Source organism: Macrotis lagotis, chromosome 2 (genome assembly GCF_037893015.1).
Source record: "Macrotis lagotis isolate mMagLag1 chromosome 2, bilby.v1.9.chrom.fasta, whole genome shotgun sequence".
Classification (NCBI taxonomy): Eukaryota; Metazoa; Chordata; class Mammalia; order Peramelemorphia; family Peramelidae; genus Macrotis; species Macrotis lagotis.
This window is the reverse complement of record NC_133659.1, coordinates 303,831,343-303,854,490: the sequence shown is the minus strand read 5'-3', so window position 1 is coordinate 303,854,490 and position 23,148 is coordinate 303,831,343. Positions and strand designations below refer to the sequence as shown.

The following is a 23,148-nucleotide window of genomic DNA, read 5'->3' as shown; positions in this document are numbered from 1 at the left end:
AGGGAAGAGGAAATGAGGAGAGAGGGAAGGATTCTGAAGAATGTTAGATTGTCTCTTAATTCAGAATTGGTTGTACAAATTGTAACATATACATTAATAGAATATTGTTATATATCACAATAATCAGAAGATTTCAAAGAATCCAGACTTGAACTTATTCAGAAGGGAATGTGAAGAACTAGCAGAATGATTTCTATAAAACATCTGCATTGATAAAAATAGTGATTCTGATCAATCATATGACAAATCCTGTTGGGGAAGGAGCACCTATCTTAAAGTATGATTTTCACCTATCTCATTATTTCTCCACATGAGAGGTGTTAAACATTAGGTCGAGAAAGTGGTACACATTTTCTTCATTATGTAATTAATTTATTTTCATCCATTTGTACATGCATATTTTCAAGTAACAAAATTTCCTTCCACGTTTCCTTCCCAAACCCCTCCCCTCAGTGGCATACAGTCAGGTGAGGCCTATACATTCTTTTTTTTTTAAAGGTTTTTGCAAAGCAAATGGGGTTAAGTGGCTTGCCCAAGGCCACACAGCTAGGTAATTATTAAGGTTCTGAGACCGGATTTGAACTCAGGTACTCCTGACTCCCATGTGGTGCTCTATCCATTGTGCCACGTAGCCACCTGAAGCCTATATTTTCTGTACAAAGTCACTGTGTACTTTTGTTATAGTTGACTCTGTTTTTGTACAATAATTATTTGAGGGGAAGGCAGTTGTTTTATTTAGTTTAGTTTAGTTTGTTTTTTCCCTTTAAATTTTTAATGTTTTGAGAGAACAGCTTAGGTAATTGCAACAACTACAAAAACAAACCAAAAATAAAAATTGGAAGCCTCTTTATATTGCCCAGGAAAGAATAAAAAGAATTTCAGAAGGAAGCACCATCAAGAAGGATAGTTTTAAAAACAACTCATGAATTCTATTATAAATTTTTTAATAAAGTTCTATGAAATAGTTTACATTTTCACATTGACTCCTTTTTATCTGCTGTGCTATATCTATAAAAGTTCCATCTCTTCTTTTAATTTTATTTTTGGGTAGAGGAATGGATTAAGAAAAAAATATAAAGGAAATCTTTCATAACTTGAGGAAGATAAATTTATATGCTCTTTTGCTTTCAACTTTTCTTGAGTTATATTTCAATACAATCAATTGCTGGGGATGTTTAAATGTTGTCATTTTAGCTAGATTTTTTAATGAAATAATTAGGTTGGTGCTATATAAAGTATGTCCACATTAATCAGAATTTTCCATATTTTCAAACATGTTATCTAAAACGACAAGTGAACCATAGCCTATTCTAATATATCTTAACATAACATGTTGCAAACACAGTCCTTAGATTGCCTCTTATTCCAGAATTTGGTTGTACAAATTGTAACATGTACATTAATAGAATATTGTTGTATCACAATAATCAAATGATTTCAAAGTCACATGATTGATATTATTGGATAATACAGAAAATTAAGTATGTCCAGATATGTTAAAATTCACTTGATTGTTTTTGTGTGATCCTGATATGGTGTGGTAAAAAGAACTCTTTTGACACTATCCTCTCCCAATATCCTTTTCAATGAATAGATCCAATAGTCCATTCTTGTGGAAACAGAAGATAATCCTTCAGGAATGCTTTAAAAATTTTCAATATCTTCTATAATTCTCTCTACCCCTCCATATTTGTTTGGCTGAATGGAGGAGATTTTATTGTCTTATCTAGGAATCAGTGCTTCCTTTATCACTTTTTCAAAAAAAATTTGATCTTTCATTTTGTCTATGCATCTCCAATACTTAGACTAGTGTGCTGAGTTTAATAGCTTCTTTATAAATGCTTAGTAATAGATTTATTCATTGACCCAATGTAAGCCTCTTCTTCTAATTCTTAGCAAAAACAGGAAACTTAAAATGACTGAAATAAAAGTCTATGAAAATCAGTGTTTATTTTCAAAATTTGAAATTCTAGGTTCAGAATGGTTTTTAACTTTATGTGTCATGAGCAGGTTATCAATCATGAATTTTGGGACCTTTATAAGAGGCAACTTTGGAATTGTAATTTTATTTCAATTTTTCAAGGGAAATTAAATAGCAGTTTAGAGGAGATGGACAGAGACAGGTTATAATCAATAGCCTGGGAAGGATGAAATAATCAAAAAATTGGATCATAGCTTATTAATTTTTGTAATATATTTGCTCTTTAAATGAGCATTCTTTTGACTTTTAGCAATTAAAATAAATTTGACTAATTTTGAACAATGATAAATTATGTTCCTCCTTCCTTTGTGTATTGTCTGGGAAGAAATTAAAATAAACAATAGTACCAGGTGCTGATGAAGTCCACTCCAAAGTTAATTTGTATTTAATTTATATGAAGTATGTATTTGTTTATGCAAATTGGTATATATGCATATATATAGTTATATATGTTTATATAGACATGCATGTCTATTTAAACAATCATTCATATGTATAGAGAGAAATGGGGAGAAAGAAAGCCTTGAGGGAATCAACTCTTTTTCCTTTTCTTTAAAGTTTGGTACAGAGTACCTGACACAAAATAGATAATAAATGTCTGTTGATTAATTGCTTATTTAAATAAAGTATGGCCCCAGCCCTCTTGGCACCTATAGTCTAGTGAGGGACATAACAGCTCTGTAATTAATTATCATACAAGACAAATCTTGGTCAGTACATAGAATAGCACAATCTTGTCTTTGAGATTCCCAGAAAGGAGTTTATCCAATAATATTTTTAGATTTTTATTTCGGTTTCATCTTTTAGTTTTCCTATTTTAATTTTCCCTTGTCAGCTGTCATTTCAACCATTTAAAAAATTTTTACAAGTGCATATTATCTCTTCTTCCCACTGCCTCCCCCCCACCATACAATGATTTTTTTTAAATTCTCAAAATAAGTATGCTTATTGCAGCAAAACAAATTCTCGCTTTATCTAAAAGTGTTTATCTCATTCTTCATTTCAAGTCCGTCTCTTCTCTGTCAGTTGGCCAATAGTCTTTGGTCTAATGGCTGATCTTTTTATTATTCTGGGTTCTAAAGTCTTTCAAAGATTTTATCTTTTTTTAAACTCTCCTAAATTACCCCTGTATAAAAGAAACCTCAAGTTGCTTACGCCTGTGACACTGAACAAGTCATTGAATCTCTCAGGGTCTGAGATTTGGATTAGATAGCCAGTGTTTCTATGGGGAGGTAAAGTATTTATTATTGATATCAGAAATTTGTATTGAAAGAAGTGGGAATAAAAAATGCAAACATGAAATAAATAGAAATATTAAAAATCACAAGGCATGACTTCACAGAGGGTGGGAAGGGAGGGGAAGCTGCTGGACCCCCCCTGATAGACAACTCAGGTTGATCTGCAGAAAGTGCTGTGAGATCTCATGTGTCTGTTGCAAACTTTGAGGATTTCCCTAACCGATAGAAATGTATAGTCTGATCCTATGGGTGCTGGCCTGAAACTTGAAAGAAAGCAAGAGTGAAAATGAATTTCCAAGCTGGCCGGCACTTTTAAAACTAGATTTAGCTGCAGTCACATTAACTTAGATAATGGGAGAATTTTTCTTCATTGAAAATGCTCTCTGTCGTTTAAGAGGAACTCACTGAGGCAGCCTGCCATCTAGCTTTTTCACAGCAAAACTGGCTTGCAGACTGCAGATGAGAGCGTCTGGAGCAGAGACAATTTTAACTTAGCCATTCCTAATTTATCTCCTGCTTTTCCAATTCATCTTCACTGCTCTATGAACGTTGGAACACCAGATTGTCCTCCCCTGGGAACAGGATGCGACCGGGGATCTAGAGAACTGTCACACTGCGAGAAATAGCCAAACTGGGTTGATTTTCTTCTGGAGAACTGAGCAATAGGGAAGGAAACTCTCCATCCAGTGCTAGCCTTGCGGGCAGGAGATCAGAGGATACTGCCAGTTTGCTAATGGATTATTGTTGACGGGCAGGTTCCTTCTGAAAGGTACGTGGTGATTATCTCCATTCATTACCCAGTCTATTTATCAGGTAATGATCTAATGGATTAGTCATCCAAACATATTAGGAAAAAAATATTAAGCAATCAGAATGGACAGATTGTTAGTCTGCATGATTATAGGTGAAATACTCAGTTCCCTTTCTTGGAAGATAGTAGTGCAGGGAATGCACTGTCAGCAAATTTTAAAAAGGGGAGGGGGAGGGGCTGGACCAAAAACATTACAACAGCAGATCACATTATCATAAGTTAATATCGACTCTCCTGGGAATTTTTCTTGTGGAACAACAATACAGATTGGAGGGCAAAACACACTTTGGAAACTCACTCAGCCATATGTACTGTGGCTATTTCCATCAGGATTGTGCAAACAAGAGAGCTTTCCCACCCCTTCCCAAATGCTAACTTTCTCCTAGCCTGGGGAAATTAGTCAGAGAGTTCTTGGCTTGATTGCTCTTTGGTGGGAAGAGGGGCTGAGATTTGAGAACCTTCAGTGAGAGTCCATTCAGGTGGCTTGGGAATGCAGGGAGATTGTGTTGCTTGTGGATATGGATTGGGGACTTTGGAATCCCCCTGAAGCCATTGGGGGTAAACCTCTTCATTTGTCCTGTCCTGGGGGGGAGGGGGGTGAGAGGGAAATGATTGTTATCCGAATTGTGCTTAACTCTCTGAGTCTAAAGGAAAGCTGTAGAACACCTAGAGAAACTCCTGCCTCTTTTCTGGCCAGTTTATCAGTACCAGAGTATGTCACTAAAAAGAAAAATCAATGAATTCTATAGCAGGATATGAATTTTTGAAACTAGCCCCCAAACACAGGAGCCAATCAAGATGGAGAAAACATGACCCTGCATTGAAAAGGAGCATATCACACTGTGATACGCTAAACAGGACAGCATGAGTTTTATGAGTTTGAGGAGGAGGGAAAGGGGTGGGTTGGATTTATGTGCTTCCAATACAGGAAAAAGTCGGTTTGAAATCAGAGAGAAAGATGATGATTAGGGAGAAGATGAAGTCAAGCAGTCTCTTAGTCTAATCAGTTAAGGAAAAACAAGAACGAAGGGTTTTTAATTTGTTTATAGAGCTTTAAGCTTTTTTATTTGTCTTTTTGTTTGCTTTAGTTATTTTTTTTATTGCTTTGATTGTGTTAACCTACTTCCTGGTACCTTGAGTGCAACCTGTCATGGTATTGATATTGTCCAAATCTCAGTGGAACTTGAGGGTCTCCTATAATTCTTAAATAGAGGGACCAGGTGAATTGGGACTAGAAAAGCTCACCTCATAAGGGCATTTCCACCAGAGTACAACGTACCTAAAGCCAACAATAGGTTAATCATAGACTCAGAGAGAGGGAACAGCCACTGAGTTCCACAAGAGCACTTGTTAAATGTGTTCTAATTTCTTTGGAGCATTTGGGAAACGATTAGTAGAATAAAAGTGAGGGAGAGTACTGATGGAGTCACCCAAGTAGCAACTTTAAGTGCATTTCCTCCTTTGCCTCAGAGGGATTGTAAAAAGAAAAGATGGAAAGAGGGAGGGTGAATCCAGCCCCTGAAGAATACTTTTATAGGCTGTTCTTTTTTTCTCCATGAACCTTTGGAGGACTGAAGAAAGTGGGGGTTTAATTAAGGCTTCCCTACAGGCCCCTACATTTGGCAGGCTTTTTCCTTTCTTGGTAAGATTTCACTCCCGCCTTCCTTTTTTTTTTTTAAAATCAATGTACTTGCCTCCAAGTCTGGCTTCTCTCTTCTAATCTCTCCCAGCACTAGTTTAAATGTACAGAATAGCTTCTTGATAGAACTAATGCTCCTATCTATGCCAGAGTTTTACTATTAGCTACAGAAGACTCATAGTTTTAAGAGTGGAAGGGGTTGAGTCATCTAACCTAACTTTGTCATTTTACCAATGGAGAAATTGAGACCCACAAAGGATAAGTGAATAGGTCCAAAATCACATAAATTGTATATGATCAAGTCAAGATTCAAACCAGATAATCTTTGTTTAAAAATATAGTCTTTCTAACTTAAGCTAACCTCAACCACCTTCAGAAAGTCCATTAACATGCATATCAAAATATCAAGATTTCAATTTACATGCTTTATTTTATCTTACAATTTTTCTGGATAGGGTTCACACAAAAGAAATTCTGCAATAAGTCATCAGTCCACTATCATGTTCTTGTTCAGGATTTCCCAAAGGCCCCTGTTTAAGCTTTAATAAGATTAAAACTAGTGACTTTTGGGAAAACCTGTCTTTTTTGACATTGTCGTTATTTTTGGGAAATCACAACCACAACAGACATAATTGTTGTTTTTGTTGAATAATTTTTCATCTATGTCTAACTCTTCCTGACCCCATGTGGAATTTTCTTGGCAAAGCTGCTGGAATGGTTTGCATATTCTTTGTTCCAGCTCATTTAGCAAGGGTTGTGACTCACCCAGGGTCACTCCACTAGTAATTGTCTGGGACTAAATTTGAGCTCACGAAAATGAATCTTCCTGACTTCAGGCATTGACTCTACTATTTACCTGCCTTAAGTAATAATAATAATAATGATAACAACTATAGAGATAGTATCAACTGCATAATTATATCTACATGCATTTAAATTTAATTATTTTCATCCATATGCACACGTATATCTTTAAGTTACAAAATTTCCTTTCACCCTCCTTTTCCATCCCCTCCCCTCAGAAGAGAACAGCCAGGTTACCGTTATGCATATATTTTTTTATTTTTGGTATGAGGAATTAGGATAAGTGAAAGAGATACATAAGAGATAATTTTATAAAGTATCCTTCAGATTCTGAAAGGTTGGGGCTTTTTTTGTGAGTTTTGTTTTGTTTCCTTTTTCTTCCTCTGGATGAATGCATATTTTTTTTTTTTTTTTTGCAAAATTCGTTATATATTATTTCATTGGATCTCAAAAAAGAATCTGTAGGGGGCGACAAGATGGCACCGTGGATAGAGTATAAGCTCTGGAGTCAGGAGTACCTGAGTTCAAATCCGACCTCAGACAATAATTACCGAGCTGTGTGGTCTTGGGCAAGCCACTTAATCCCATTTGCCTTGTAAAAAACCTAAAAAAAAAATCTGTAGAAGTGCTATTTTAATCCTTAATTTACTGATGAGGAAACTAAGGCTGGAAAAAATGAAGAGATTTGCCAAAAGTCACTTCGATGGTAAGTATCAGAATTTCAACCTGATTCTAAGTCCAAGACTGTATTCAGAGGCCAGACCACCAGTAGGTAGGTGGTCATTGAAGCAGGAAGACCCAGGTTCAAATGCCTCTAGAATAGTCTGAGTGACTTGGGGGAATGTCCTAAACTCTCTCCATACTGCTCTATAGAACTTTTTCTAAGATATCAGTGGCATGGAAGCTACTTTCCTCCTATTAAATTTCCTGATACCAATGAAATCCCAGATGGAGATATTACCCCTAACTAATGAGTATTGTCTAAATTCTACACTCTGAGCAAAGCGGGTACAGGGCAGGGTGAAAAAAGAAGTAAACCTTCAGAAATCAGGGTTTTATGTCCTTTCCCAGCAAGATAATACCAGCTGATAATACAATGTAATCACTTGTGGGCTTGGACTGAGGGAAGATATGACAGCAGCTTAGCCATATTTCTCTGAATGTACATTCTGAAAGTAAGATGAATAGAATAGATATGAAAATCAGGAGGGGAAACCTTCAGTTGTCACCTAGCAATAAAGACTTTTTATCACTTCAACCTCATAATAACCTTCCCCACTTCAAACTCACCAGTTTCTCTCATATCCCCACAGGGGTGACTTGCTCTTTCCTCATCCCTTCTCAGGGATATCTGAAACTTTGTCCATCCTTCCAGGTCACTGGATAATTATTCTCATTTCCTTGAAGCTCAGTATATAAAAAAAACGGTGTTGCTTTTCTTTATGGAGAAGCTAATGGCAAAAATTATTTTTTAAAATAAAATAAATAAACGGATGATGACAATTTCATTTTTATTAGTTGTTATTAACTATTTAATATTTAATGAGAGTCCACAATAACTTTTATACTTCAAAGCAAAAGGATTTGGAGGGAGGGAGAAGTGGGATGAAACTTGATCCCATTCACTAGTAAATCTGTCAGTTTATTAATATTTCAAGAGCTCTAATTGGGACTGAAACAAGAGGGGAATTAAACTTGGAATTTATTGACTATCTTATGAGTAGCTTAGGTGTATCCTTTTCTGTGACCCTCATCTATCTTGCCTGAGGTCCTAAGCTGATTATATTTTAGTAACATCCAGATTCTATTGCTAATTCCAGCATGCAACTTCTTATGATATGATGTCTGGGATTTGTCCACAGCTGAATTCTTTACCTCTGACCCCTTTAGCCTTATCTAATTTTTTTTGTTTTGCTTTGTTTTTTCCTTCTTTCTTATAATCATATAGAGTTGTGCTAACCTGACTCCATTTGATTAGTTTTGTTCAACATTAACACAAGATGTTATTACCCATGACTTTTTTCCTCACAAACCTTACCCCATCTCATCCCTCAACAACTATTCCCCTTCTTTCTTCCTTAAGTGCATTGTATTTATTTTTTTATTTATTCTGCATAGTCTTTCAAATGCACATGATGTCTCTATTTCAAATGCATCAGTCCCCTGACAGTAGAGATTGTTTCATTCTTTCTTTTCTTCCTGTCTTTGTCTTCATGTTTTAGGGTCATTGTTGGACATATAGTTGGCATGTAATAAAGGATTGTTTATTCATTGATGGTACCTTACTATACTATTGAGTCACTGAAAGGACGGGATATTAAAATTGGTTTGGAAAAATAGCTAAATCGATACCTATCCCTTTCCTGAACGACCAAAAAGATTAGGGAGGAGATTTTCAGGATACCTTAGCAAGGTGCAGATGCATTGAACTAGATTTGGCTTTTCCCATGACTTTCTTTTCTCCAAGTAGAGGGGATGCAAGACAGGCTAGTAAATTGCCTTGCTCATTATTCTGCTCTCTTAGTGCCCTTCTGATTTACATTTCATGTTGCCTTAGTGGATTGTGTAGTGAGCGCCTGACCTCAAAGCTCCAAACAGACAGATTAGATCTAACAGAGGATTCACCTCCCCCCCCCCCCCATACTCCCCCCATTCTCCTAAGGAACAAAACACAAACAAAAGAGATAACTTTAAACAAAATGAGATGACAGCTTCTGCTTTAAAAAGCCAGGAACCTTCTTTTGGAGAGTGGAACTGTCAAATGTGAATGTCAAGCCCCAACCAGATGTTGACCTTTGCATTGAATTTGAAGCTCAAAAATAATGATATGCAAAGCCAAACCGGATGGTACTTGTATTTTCTCATAAGATTATTAGAAAAGTCCAGAGATGAAAGATGTAGTCATTATTGTTTCTAAAGTACATTTTCTAGGGAGACTTTTAAAAATTAGTGCATTGAAAATATTATATAGTACTGGATAGAGAGCTGTCCTGAGAGTTTGCAAGACCAAGGTTCAAGTCCCAAGGACTGTGTCACCTTGGGTAAGTCATATAGCCATTAAGTAGTCTAAGCTACAGGGAAAATGTTGTTTTCTAGTGATAGAGGTGTTTCTTTACTCATACCAATAATATCATTTCTACTCCCGATATGCAAATCCAAGTATATACTGTGTGAGTGATTTGGGGGTATGGACCTTCCAAATGAAATTCATCTTAAAGGAGTTCCATAAAGTAACAGTTTGCTAAAGGCCTCAAATCCCACAGCATTATAGGAACTCTTCAGTGAGATCTACAGCATTCAAAAGATATTTTCTGCCTAACCATTCATTTGGGAAAACCAGGTAGATAAAGTAGGGCAGTCAGATAACATTGTGGATAGAGAATTAAACATAGCCCCTACCACTGAATCCTCCTTCATATACCAACTTATTCTGTGACCTGGGCAAGTTACTTAACCTCTGACTATCTCAGCCTCAGTTTGTAAATGGAAATACTCCTAGCACCTTATTCATTGGATTATGAAGATAAAGAATGAGATAAAGTGTGCAAAGTGTTTTATGAATCTCAGTCATTATTATAAATTGTAGGAACTACTATGCAATGTGATAGGTGAATCCATTAGTAATATCTTGGTTATGCATTGAGGATGAGCAGTGAACTGTAGCCAGAAGTGAATAAGAATAAAATGGATTACATTTAGAATATTGTATAGTACTTTTATCTAGATGATTTGGTTTTTCTTCTCTATTTTCTACTATAACCCTTCTCCAACACCTTCAAGGGAGCCATCTTTTCTCTGCCTCTAATGCATACTTTAAAATTTTTTTCTCCTATTGATGAAACATGGATAAATGTCATGAATTGCCATAATTTATAAAGAATCAGATATAGATATAGATGATATAGATTAGATATAGATATAGATGATATAGATATAGATACAATCAAAAAGGGAACTCAGACATATACATTTATATTTAATCATATTATCAACAGTGAATGAAGTACAGTATGTGACACAAAGCAAGCATCAAGAACCTCCATAAATGAAAAAACAAATTGTTTTTTCATTTCACATGGAACAAGTAAGGGACAGAGAATGTACAACTCGAGGTTTGAATGGTTGTCCATAGGAGCCAAAAGAAATAGAGGATGGCCTCTAGAACATTGAATAGATTGTACATGGAGGACAAGCAAAATAGCTCAACAAAGATTATACCAGTTTAGAAGATATGGAAGGTCTACTACATGTTCCTCTGAAATAATACAAAACTTAACCACTTTGATGAAATCATGAATCCATCAAAGTATGAGAGTATTGTCAAAACTTCAGCATATTTAGATCTGGAAGATATATTTACAGTGTGAGGTTCCAGTGGATAGAAATGAGGACAGTCAAAAAGTCAGCATGCGGGTGGTGGTACATGTCAGTCCACTCTCAGTGTGCCTGATCACATCTTTTAGCATGAATTATTCTGGGCAAGATTATGGTAGCTGAGGAAGAAGGGAGATTACTCCACCTTCTTTGCCAGTTTAAGCTAAATGGGTAGTTTGAAAGGTCTTTTCTTATAAATTAGCTCTAAATTTGCCCCTACTTGTAAAAAGTCACTGGTGTCATCTTTCCATGTTATTCTTCAAACCCTAACCCACTTTGAAGATGGAACAAAATTTACTTTATCATGAATTGGTATAGTCCTCCCCTTTTCTTCACCGAAATGACCAATCTCTCAATACCAATAAGCACTGAGGATATAAAAAACAGTCAAAAGGAATCCTTACCCTCATGAATTTATTACTGAATGGGAGAGAAAATATAAAACAAGCCCATAAAGAGTTAAATACAGGATGAATGAGAAGTGATCAGTGGAAGAAAGGTATTGGAATTAAGAGGGGTTGAGAAAGGCTTCCTGTAAAAAGATGGATTTTTACTTCTGACTTAAAGAAATCAAAAGAGTCATTGCATAGAGTGGATGAAAAAGAGAATTCTAGGTATGGGGACATTAAAAATCAAATCCCAGGAGTCAAAAGATGGAGTGTCTTGCTCATGGAACAACCAGAAGTTTGGTGTCGCTGGACCAGAGAATTTGTAGAGATAAGTAAGGTGTAAGGAAATGGAAAGATAGAAAGGAGCTAATTTATATGGATGACAAAATGAACCTGAAGACAATAGAGAACCACTGGAATTTATTGAATAAGGAAGTGGCATCATTGGATGTGTGCTTAGGAAAATCACTTTGGTGGCAAAATGGAGAATGAATTACTGGGAAGAAAGACTTATGTCAAGCAGATCCAACAGAAGGTTACAGCAGTAGCCAAGGTATGAGGTTCCTACTAGTGTTAAAACAATGTCAGAAAAGGGTCCTGGCAACAATTTAATATGAAGTAGAGATGGCGAGTGTGAGGATATGGGATGAAGAGGATGACCTACAAAGCAGTGGAGAAAGGTGGTGGGAAAGATTTGGGGGGAAATATAATTCTGTTTTATACATGTTTAGCTTAAGATGACTGCTACATATCGAGTGTCAGATGTCTAAAAGAAAGATAGATATGTGACCTTGAAGGTCAGCAGAATGATTGGGGCAGGATAGATATATTTGAGAGTTATCTGTAGAGAGAGATGGTAATCAGATCTATGAGAGTTTATGACACCTCTAAGGAAAGTAGTATAAATGGAAAAGAGGAAAAGGGTCCAGAAGAGAACTCTGAGGATAATTATTGTTAGAGACCTTGATCTCAATTAGTAAAGGAAACTGAGTAAAAGAACTCAACTAGTAAAGGAAACTGAGAAGAAGCAGTGAGATAGGAGGAGAAGCAGGAGGGTGTTGTTACAAAAAAACTAGAAAGGAGAGAATGTCAAGGAGGAAAGTGAATATCAAAGATACTAACAGTCTCAGAGGCTGCAGAGAGGCAAAGGAGAATGGGACAACATGGAAGACTTTTGGATTTGGTACCTGAGATGTCAAACTCTGTTCTGAATGGAGCAGTTTTGCTGGAATGATAAGATTGGATGCCAGATTTTAAGGGGTTAAGAAGAGAGTGAAAGGGGTGGCTAGGTGGCACAGTGGATAGAGCACTGGCTTTGGAGCTGAGTTCAAATCCAACCTCAGATATTTAATAATTACCTAGCTGTGTGGCCTTAGGCAAACCACTTAACCCCATTGCCTTGTAAAAAAAAAGAAGAGAGTGAAAGGATAGAACTTATTCACCCTTTCAAGGAGTTTAAACATAAAAGGCAGAAAATATACAAGATGAAAGTTGGCAGGGGTGGAAAGCTCAAATGGAATCTTTTTTTTTTCTGGAAGCAGGAGACATGGTCATGTTTGCAGGAAATAGGAAATGAACCAGTAAATAGGAAGTGATTCAAATCAGTAATAGAATGGGGCTACACAGAGGAAATTTATTGGAAGAGACGGAATGGATTGAGATTTCTTTAAGAAATAGAGGGGTGAGCTTTGTTAAAAAGCAAGATCATTTCATCATGTGAGACGGGGGGTGGTGGAAGAGGAATTATTGGCAAAAAGTGATAGGAGATGAGGAAAAGGAGAGAAAAGGGAATTTATAGTGAATGGTTTGTGATTTTTTTTTGTTTTTGTTTTTGTTTTTCCTGCAAAACTGAGGTGATCTGAGAAAGGTCAACTAGGTAGTTGTCATTAGAGAGGAGATCTGAACACAGATCAATTGACTGCCAAGTCAGTACTATTTCTATTTCTACTTTGATAAATCTTAAAAATAGAAATTTAACCTATGTTTCCACTCGTAAAACATCTTAAAAATTCTACAATAATTGAATTTTTAATGTGATAGGATCCTAAGAAGATTTATACCTGGAAATCATACCTCATGCATCCTTCCTCCACCTCTATTTACATTAAAGAGCATTTATTGTGATTGAAAGGAAAGGAAATATAGAGCAATAGTAATTATCTTATAAAATTTGACCTGGGAAGAATTATTTTGAAAATTATTTCTCTTGAAAAAAAGAGAATAGCCAAAAGTAACAATCCTAATGATAAAATTATAAATACCCTATTTGGAGAATGATGTTATTATGGTATTTTTAATCCAATAAATGACTATACTAATAAGTTTTCTAATATTTTAACCAGATGTCAGCTATGTAGTCAAATAAGTGATACGCATACACACACATACATATAAATGTGATTATGATGGTGATAAGTATTTCTACAGAACTTTAGTTTTTGCCCATTTCACAGGTGAAGAAGTTTAGTCTGAGAGATTGTGACTTGCTTAGGACCACACAGTTGGGAAATGATTGAAGCTGGATTTGAAATAAAGTCTTCCTGTCTTCTGGCTCTAACCATTGAAGCATTTCACTTTTTCCCTATAAGCCATAAACTTTATACAAATACATTTGACATATGCCTATATATATGTATGTATGTATGTCTGCATATAGACACATATACTCTAGCATTCCATTATAGAAGAGTAAAGATAATTCATCATAAGATAATTGGAAGGGTAATTTTTACTAATATGAGATTTTGTGCATTGAAACTTGTTTGATTGAATAATCATGATAGACATGATAGATAATAGACATGGCTCCTATGAACAGCATCATTGAAAATCTCTGACTTTATGTGCATTAGTATATATTTATGTTTATATGTTTATATATTATATATATATAGAAACATATACAGATATATATAGAGAGAAAGATATATATATATATACAGGAAATTTAGAGAGAAATTATATATATATGTGTGTATATATATATACATATATGTATATATATATGTATATATGACTGCATCTAATCAATGAGCAGAAGACAGCTCAACAGATCTTATGACTTTCTCACCATATGAAGACACATATTATTATACTGGTAAAATATGGAGGTTAAAAACCTAGCAGAAACAGATTCAGCTAAGTGCCAAGGATGCAAGAAATGGGAAAAAACCACAAATAAACCAGATAGCAAGAAGACACCCCCCCAAAAAAAACAGCCATTGCCTCTAGGAATGTAATTATGAATTAATAAATTCTGAATAATTAATGTATTATTTTTTGCATTTTGGTGTTCTGTTTTTTAAGCCATTTCCTTCTAGGTGGGTCAGGTCATTCAGTCAACTATAGCATGGGTGTCAGGGAGTGAGTACAGTAGGGATTAGGAGTCCTCGCTCTTAACTCACAAGATTATTAACTTGTTAAGCTTCATGGTTTCTTGGTCTGTGTAGCCAGTTGTAATTTTTTTTTATTTCTGGCACATAATTCCTCTTCAGGAAAATTTTTATCAATCAACGAAGGGTGGGAAAACTAGCTAGTCCCTCATCCTGTTAGTCCCACAACCCAGTAGGCAGGACCTTTCCTTCCAATGAGGAAGACAAGCAAAGATACAGAATGTAAATTAGAAGTATTCCTTTTAGTCAAAAGAATAGAAACAATAAATAGTAATCACAGAGATACAAAAAGGATCCTTGTAAGCTAAAAACATGTTAACAAATGGAACCATCCAGAAGTGGAATGGAATTAAGATAGTGTTGGACTTTTGAAATCTTGAATCGAAGACTTGATTGTTGACTTGTTGTCGGGCTTTTAGTAGAGATTATAATTCAATTCTGAATTGATCAATGTGGTCTCTGAGAATCCTTCTACTTTTGGGAGTCTTTTTGAAAAGTCAAAGTTTCTTGAAATGTTGAAGAGATTATCTATTGAATTAGGGATAGTTTGGATTGAGAGATCTGAATTACCCTATAGGCAGGGGGAACTAAAAAAGATCGCCTTGAAAATTTTGTCAGTTTGTGTGTGTGTGTGTGTGTGTGTGTGTGTGTGTGTGTGTGTGTGTGTGTATGTGTGTGTGTGTGTATGTATCTCATAATCTACTGAACTTTCATAATTTGAAGTAAAAGGCTTGAGAATTGGACTCCAAAATCAATTATTGGATCTCTTCCTTATAAACCAAACACACACACACACAGTTAAATTCATAGCATTATCAGTTTCAAGTGGAAGACCTGGGTTCCAATATTATCTTATTTGCAAACTGGGATTCAGTTTTCTCAACTTGTAAAATGAGGGGTTTGGACTAGATGATCTAAAATGTCTTATTTATTCCTCCCCATCTATGATTCAAAGTTTGTCCTTTTTTCTCTAGTTATTTAGTATATTTTATTGACTATCAAAGTCATTTTAATGATGAAAAGATTGGTCAAAAAAGTCAACACTATCAATGATAATATGAAATTTCAGCAAAATAAAGGATAAAAAATGCAGATATGAATATTGAATTATCTCCAAACAGTCACATTTCTAAAATGACTTCAGTCCTTTTCTCAACATTTCATGATAGAAAAAGGATGCTTCTGGCATGGCAGAAAATAGTGAATTGCCACGGTAGGCAGTGATTATTTTAGAGGAGACAGCTATATTTTCCAAATTACATTGATATTACTAAATAAAGAGTTCATAGGGTATGCCTCAGTTATAGCCTCATCTCAATTCTCCATTTTTATTTAAGCAAGTTGGACATACTCAAACAGCTGGCAAATGTCAAGGTTTACTTTATTATCTACAATCTATTACTATGTTTCACATCTGGCATTCCCCTAAGGTAAATGCATTAAATAAAGTCAATCTGTTTATTTTTCATTAAGTGATAGTTGGTTAAAAGATAAAGAAAGTTGGAGTCACATAGAAATCATTTAATAAAAGATAGATCAAACAACTTGACATTTAATACATATGAGAGGCCGGCTAGGTGGCGTAGTGGATAAAGCACGGGCCTTGGAGTCAGGAGTACCTGGGTTCAAATCTGGTCTCAGACACTTAATAATTACCTAGCTGTTTGACCCTGGGCAAGCGACTTAACCCTGTTTGCCTTGCAAAAAAAAATTAAAAAAATAATACATATGAGCGTGTCTTAGATATTACTGGTAAAACAAAATTGCTTCTTTTGTGGTATGTTGCGCCTAAGAATGAATCTTTCTAATACTAAAAACTGTGAATAAAAAAATATGACCAATGGGAAATTGGAATAGAATTATTCCTCTCCCTCTTGTAGACTTTCTCACTAAAGTTCTCAAATACAAGTTTTGTGTACAACCAGGATAAAAAGACTTTGAGAATGGAGTAAAAGATGGGTCATGTTTGTTGTCCAAAGACCAACATAACTAAGATAAATAAGGTTCAGTGCCTGGGTAACAACAGAACCAGAGATTTTTTACACATTGTAATTCATTGAGCACAACTCGTATGTCATCACCAGTCACTGCTGTCTACATTGGAGATAGGATCATCCATAAGATGAATCCATTCAAACTTGAAGTATAGGAACATCTTCTACCCAGCCCCATATATTTCACTTGTAAAAAGATTTTTTTTTTCCCTTAAGAATTTCCTCTATGAACAGTGTCACCTGGCTCCATAATAGAACTTTAGTTCCTTAAAAAAATCTTGGTACTATCCAGTCTTACATCAATGAATCAAAAATATAGAACAAAAAGAGATTTGATCCTGTAATCACAGTATCTGAGTTCACACCCTACCTCTGATAATATCTAGTTCTGTACCTATAATCTTAGGCATGTCACTGAACCTCCTCATACCTCAATTTCTCCACATATAAAATGAAGAAATTGGAATAGATTACCTCAAATATACTTTTCAGATTTAATATTTACTAATTATGTGCCATTCTTTGTGCTGTCTTTTTAAGAGCTAGAGGTACAAAGGTTAAAATTTAAAAAAAAATCTTTTGCTCAAGGATCTTAAAACACTTGGGGAGATTTAAAGGGGAAATTTATCATATAGAAGAGATATTCTAAATATTGTTTTGTATTTCCTGAAGCTATTTGACTGTTTAATATGGGCTAAGGATCTTTTCTCAGAATATTTTAAAAACGTTTAAAAAATAGGATTATAAAAGACATTAAATTGTAATTGAATTATATTGAATTGTAATTATTTTATAAACAAGCTCATGGACTTCAGGTTAAAATATGTTGCAATACAGAATAGAGAATATAATAATATGTTGCTGAACATGATAATTATATTATCATTATAATCAATATTATATCTAATATTATTATAGCACTTTAATATTTGCAGAATGTTTCATTTATATGTAATCTAATTTGATCCAAATAATAATGCTGAACATTAGATATTATTTGATTATCTCCATTGGAAATAGTAAAGTAAGTCAGAAAGATAAGTCAAATTCCCAAGGAAGAAGAATGAGAAGATGAAAAAGGGGAGGAGGAGGAGAAGGAGGAGGAGAGGTAGAAGAAGAAAGAAGAAGATGGAGGGGGAGGAGGAAGGAAGAAGGGAAAAAATAAAGATGAAGAGATAATGGTAGTTACTCTTTATTTGGCGCCTACTGTACATAAGACACTTTGCTAAGTCTTTAGAATTATTTTTTCATTACATTTTCAAAACAACCCTAGGAAGTAGATGCTACCCCCGCCCCATTTTACAGAGTAGGAAACTGAAGTAAACAGAGGAAGATAATATGTGTCTGGGGAAGGATTTAACTGATATCTTTCTAACTCAATCAGCTATGACATCTAAGTACCTTAATTATTTATGTATGTGCTTACATACACATCTGCAATACACACAGTAAGCCCGAAGTCATTTTGTGTTGGGAGAACTTAATTTATGGGGCATTTACCAGTAATACGGGGCAAAGTGACAGTTGAGTTAAAACTTGAATTCTACATCAATTTGTGCACTGAAATCACTTTTTAGTTCTTAGAACTCTGTCTATGGTAGCAACTTCATGTAAGGGCATTTTTAGGCCTTTTGTGAATTTATAATATCTACACCAAACATTTGCTTAATCTCAAAGCAGAACATAATGATCTTTGATCTTTGGAAACAAGGTATCTGTTTATGCCAAAGAGATAAGGAGCTCTTTCATTATGCGTGCATCCTTTTGGAAAATATTTCAAAAGTTTGAAATGAAACTCCTAACTTCTGGAGGATACTTTCATCCAAAATGCAACATATAGTTTTATATGAATTGTTCACATTCTCACTTATGATGTTTTTACAGCCCTTTTCTCAATGGAAAAAAGTAGCATTCTAAAATAGACTTCTATTGTTTTATTTAAGTGAATATCCAAATTTCATTTTTCCAGGAATGTTTGAATAATCTATATTAAGTTCCTTAGTCATAACATGCATAGAGACATTGTCATTTGGAAAAAAAATAAGAATTCTGTTTTAGAGGTTTTAAAATTTAAACTTACAGTTTTAAATGTACAGACAAGAAATTAATTGCATGCTTGCAATTTCATGTCATCCCAGGGAGAGCACTGAATTTGAAGTCAGAAGAAAGTGGAAATTCTAATTCTGTTTCCCACTAGCACTGTGAGGTCTGGAAAATTATTTAACTTCTTTAAATCACAATTATTTCTTCTTCCTATTAAAAGAGAAGGTTGAACTGGATGGTCTCTCAGGGATTTTCCAGCTCTATCCATTTGTTCTATGACTCCAAGATGCTGATGAAGCGACATTTTAGTTGGTATGCTAATTAAGACTTATCCTATAAACATTTTTGTTCTCAGAAGTTCCACAATCAACCACCATCAAATTGTGAAAACCTGAGAATTGTAAAGTTATACTTTCATTTGTGTCATTCTCATTGATTGGGAAATTCTTAAGGGACTTTATAAGTAAGTTTTAGCATTCACTTGAGACTTTCTAAAGGGGTAGTAGCTAGAGGACCCAGTGATTAAGGCACTGGACCTGGAGTCAGGAAGACTTGACTTCAAATGCAGCCTCAAACACTTATTAGCTATGGGATCCTGGGTACTATTTGACCTCTGTTTGCCTTAATCTACTAGAGAGAGAAACAGAAAAAAAAAATACTCCAGACACATTGCTAAGAAAACCCCTGCACTATTTGGTCCATGGGCTCACAAACAAACAAACAAAAAAAAAAATCAGACAAACTGAATGACTGAACATAAAGTAGTTTATAACTTCATAGATTAAGGGACATTTGAGTCCAACTGCCTTATTTTATAGGGGAAACTGAGGCAAATAGGGCTTAAGTTTCATGCCTATAATCACATAGGAAGGAATTAAACTCACATCTACTTCAATTTAAATTCATTGGTCCCTTATACTTACCACAATCATTAGCAGTAAATCTGCTTCCCCAAAACTTTTCAAGCAGTTTCTTTTTTTTGCTTTATGAGAATGTGTAAAGGACTGGAAAACTGTAATAGTCTTTGGAGAAAACTTAAAGTTTTCTGGTCTTCTTTGGTCCTTGGCCTGTGTAAAGTACTACAACACTATCCCAAACAGCATCTTGCTTTCCAATTAAACACTCTGCCTCACTCCATTGCCCATGGGACCCATCCAATCAGTTCAATCTCTGTTTATTTCTAAGATGGTCCCATCTTTACTTGGTTCAGCTGAGATCTTGTTTTGGGCTTCTTCCAGAAACAGTTTCAGACAAGCCGAAAATTGTCTTTCATGAATGTTCCTTTAAAAATTACAGTAAAAGATTTCATTTTGGTTATAAATTTAGATAGTATCAATGATTCAAATCACTCAACATCTACCGTTTTCAAATTATATTGCATCAACTGATTTTTCTAAAGTGTTATCACCCTTGATTATTTATGGTGTTGTAGAATAGTCTAGTAAAGTTAAATGACAGATAAGTGTCATTTATTCTTCATTTCAGGTGTATTTTAAAATTTCCTTAAAATTGGAATTTTTTTGTCTTTGAAGATCTTTTTTTTTTTGGAAATTTTGCAATAAAATAATGAAGTCCCACTATGAGGATCTGATTTAGGAAAAATCAAAATGGTCCAATTCATCCTGTACCACATCATTTTAGTTTCTTCTTGTTTCTCTACTACAAAATGGGGATATTCAGCTTGGTTCCCAGATCCATAAGAGTTACCAAGCCAGACTGGAGTTATCTCCCTCTGCTTGCTATCTGGTTATTATGCAGGTTTTTTGGGTGCTAAGGAGGTAATTAAAGGTGACAGCTTCAAAGATCTTTGACTCTAGCTCTTATTCTATTGCAGGTTACCTATAGGAGTTAAAGTAAATTCCATTGGCTATGGCTTTGCATTCAGATTGTATAATTTCAAAAGTAGTTATTAAGTTGATAAATACGTATCAGATAATATGCTAGCTGATGAATTTATAAAGAATATATATCTATGCACACATATGTAACATATCTACAACTAATTTTTGTTATATACAGATATACATAATGATCTCTATATAAAACTATAATTTATACATACAGAGTTTATACTAGCATAAATATATATAAATATGTACATGTAAATATTGAAAATAGATTATATGTAAGCTCATAGTGATATGTATATGCATATACAATTGAAACATGCACGTGCCCATGTACACATGTGCATGTGGTCATACATCTATTTTTGTACAAATATGCACTCATGGGTATAATATGTATATTGATAAACCTGTATCTATTATATCTATGCCTCCCTATATATACAGATATAAATGGTATAAACAGATAGATAGAGCTAGCTCAACCTATTACTATAGAGTGATATAAAAACACACACACACACACACACACACACACACACACACACACACACACACATAGTCCCTGCCCTCAAGGAGCCTACATTCATGCAGAGGGAAAATGAGCATATAATGCAAGTATTTATACTCTACTTCTATTTATATAATTATATAGAGAAGCAGAGAGTAGATAGATAGATAGATAGATATAGATATAGATATATAGACAGTGAGAGAGTATAGATATGTATCTATATAAATCTACTATACAAATTCATATATATATATATATATATGTATTTATTTTTCCTATTTTTTTTTTGCTTGGGTAGATGTTGCAAGATGGGAAATTAGGAAAAGTGGTGGCTGAATTATCCTTTGAAGGAAGATGGGAATTTTTTTCAGACCCCTTTGAGGAGGGAGGGTACTCCACATAAGAGACTACTTAAACAAAGTCACAGTCAGTAGATGGAATTTTAATAGCACTTTACATTGTATAAAGTGATTTTATGCAATATGGTCATTTTGTATATGACATCTATGAGTTAGAAAAGAAGAAATATCATTATCTACATTTTAAAGAGTGAATTAGAGTCACAGATATTTTAAATTTGGAAGCAATTCTAATTCTAGACCAATTCATACAGGAAAAGGATTCCTTATCACAATATACTCTAAAAGTAATCAGTCAGTCAAGGAGCAATTATTTAATGCTTACTAAATGCTAGCCAGTAAGTTAAGTTCTGAGGATACAAAGAAAAGTAGAGACAGACCTAGCACTCAAAGAGCTCACATTTTTACAAAGCAGATGATAGGCAAACAGTTAAGCAAATTGAAAATATATATACAGGATGTTCTTCTAATATGAATCCACCCAGTTCCTCTTGAAGAGGACCCTTTTGGGACATATCTAATTTTTAGGAATTATTCTGTATGTAAAAACAAAATTTGCTACTTTACCAAGTCTTTTCCTCATTCAAATACCAAATCTATCTAAAGACTTTCAAAATAATATACAAGTACTCTGCTAGGAACTGGAGAGAAAGAGAAGGAAGGAAGGAAGGAAGGAAGGAAGGAAGGAAGGAAGGAAGGAAGGAAGGAAGGAAGGAAGGAAGGGAGGGAGGGAGGGAGGGAGGGAGGGAGGGAGGGACTCTGCTAATCTAGACAGATAAGAAAGAGATTCAGTGAAGTTAAGTGACTTGGACAATGTACTCTAAACCATAATAAGAGTTAGCCTGGGATTTATACTTAATATGGAACCAGCATCAATAATTTGCAATGCTCCCAATGATAACTCAATGGAAAGGATTACATGTTTCTGCATGAGGATCCTCCCACCCTCTATTCATGATTCCCTTGTTCTTTCAGTCAGCTGATCACACACACACACATACAAACACACCACATCACATCAGATAAATCACATCACATCACACCAAAAACAAAATAAGATAACTCTTCCTTCTGAAGTAGGATCAAACAACTATTATCATTCTTTCCAGTGTCTGAAGGCTGCTTCTATTTCGTGTCTTAGTACAAGTAGTACAAGCCCTTAGTGGGCCAGTGGATAGTGTTCAAGAATTTAAAAATCAATCAAATCTGGATCAGACCTCTGCCTCAGACAATTACTTGTTTGTGACCCTGGAAAAATCATATAACTTACTTTTAACTGTGTTTCCTCAACTACAAAAAGGGGAAAAATAGTACTTAACCCACTGTCATGATGTAATTTGTAAAGGGTATAGTATAGTATAGTATTTAGCTATTAGGAGGCACTATATAAATGTAAGGTTTTTTTTTTCTTTAGATCTCAGGTTTGGATAAAAAAATAGGAAACGACAATAATATTTTTTAGGTTTTTGCAAGGTAAATGGGGTTAAGTGGCTTGCCCAAGGCTACACAGCTAGGTAATTATTAAGTGTCTGAGGCTGGATTTGAACCCAGGTACTCCTGACTCCAGGGCTGGGGCTTTATCCACTGCACCACTTAGCCACCCCAGAAATGACGATTTTTTAAGAGTTGGTTTAAAAATTTGGTTTTTTTGGTTTTCTCAGTCAAGCTTTGGTAGCTTCATCGATTTAGAGGAACCTTAAAGGGCATCAAGTTCAGTCTTCTCACTTTTGTAAATGAAAAAGCTAAACTCTAAAGGATATGAA

At 34.8% G+C, this 23,148-nt stretch overlaps 1 long non-coding RNA gene across 1 annotated transcript in view; it reads left to right on the top strand.

Annotated features, from left to right (window-relative positions):
• The first annotated feature begins 3,704 nt into the window (after nucleotides 1-3,704).
• Nucleotides 3,705-23,148, top strand: part of LOC141511764 (uncharacterized) — a 477,953-nt gene continuing 458,509 nt past the window's right edge. The window contains exon 1 of the long non-coding RNA XR_012475392.1: nucleotides 3,705-3,988. This is a non-coding gene — a long non-coding RNA (uncharacterized LOC141511764). The remainder of the gene's footprint in view (nucleotides 3,989-23,148) is intronic.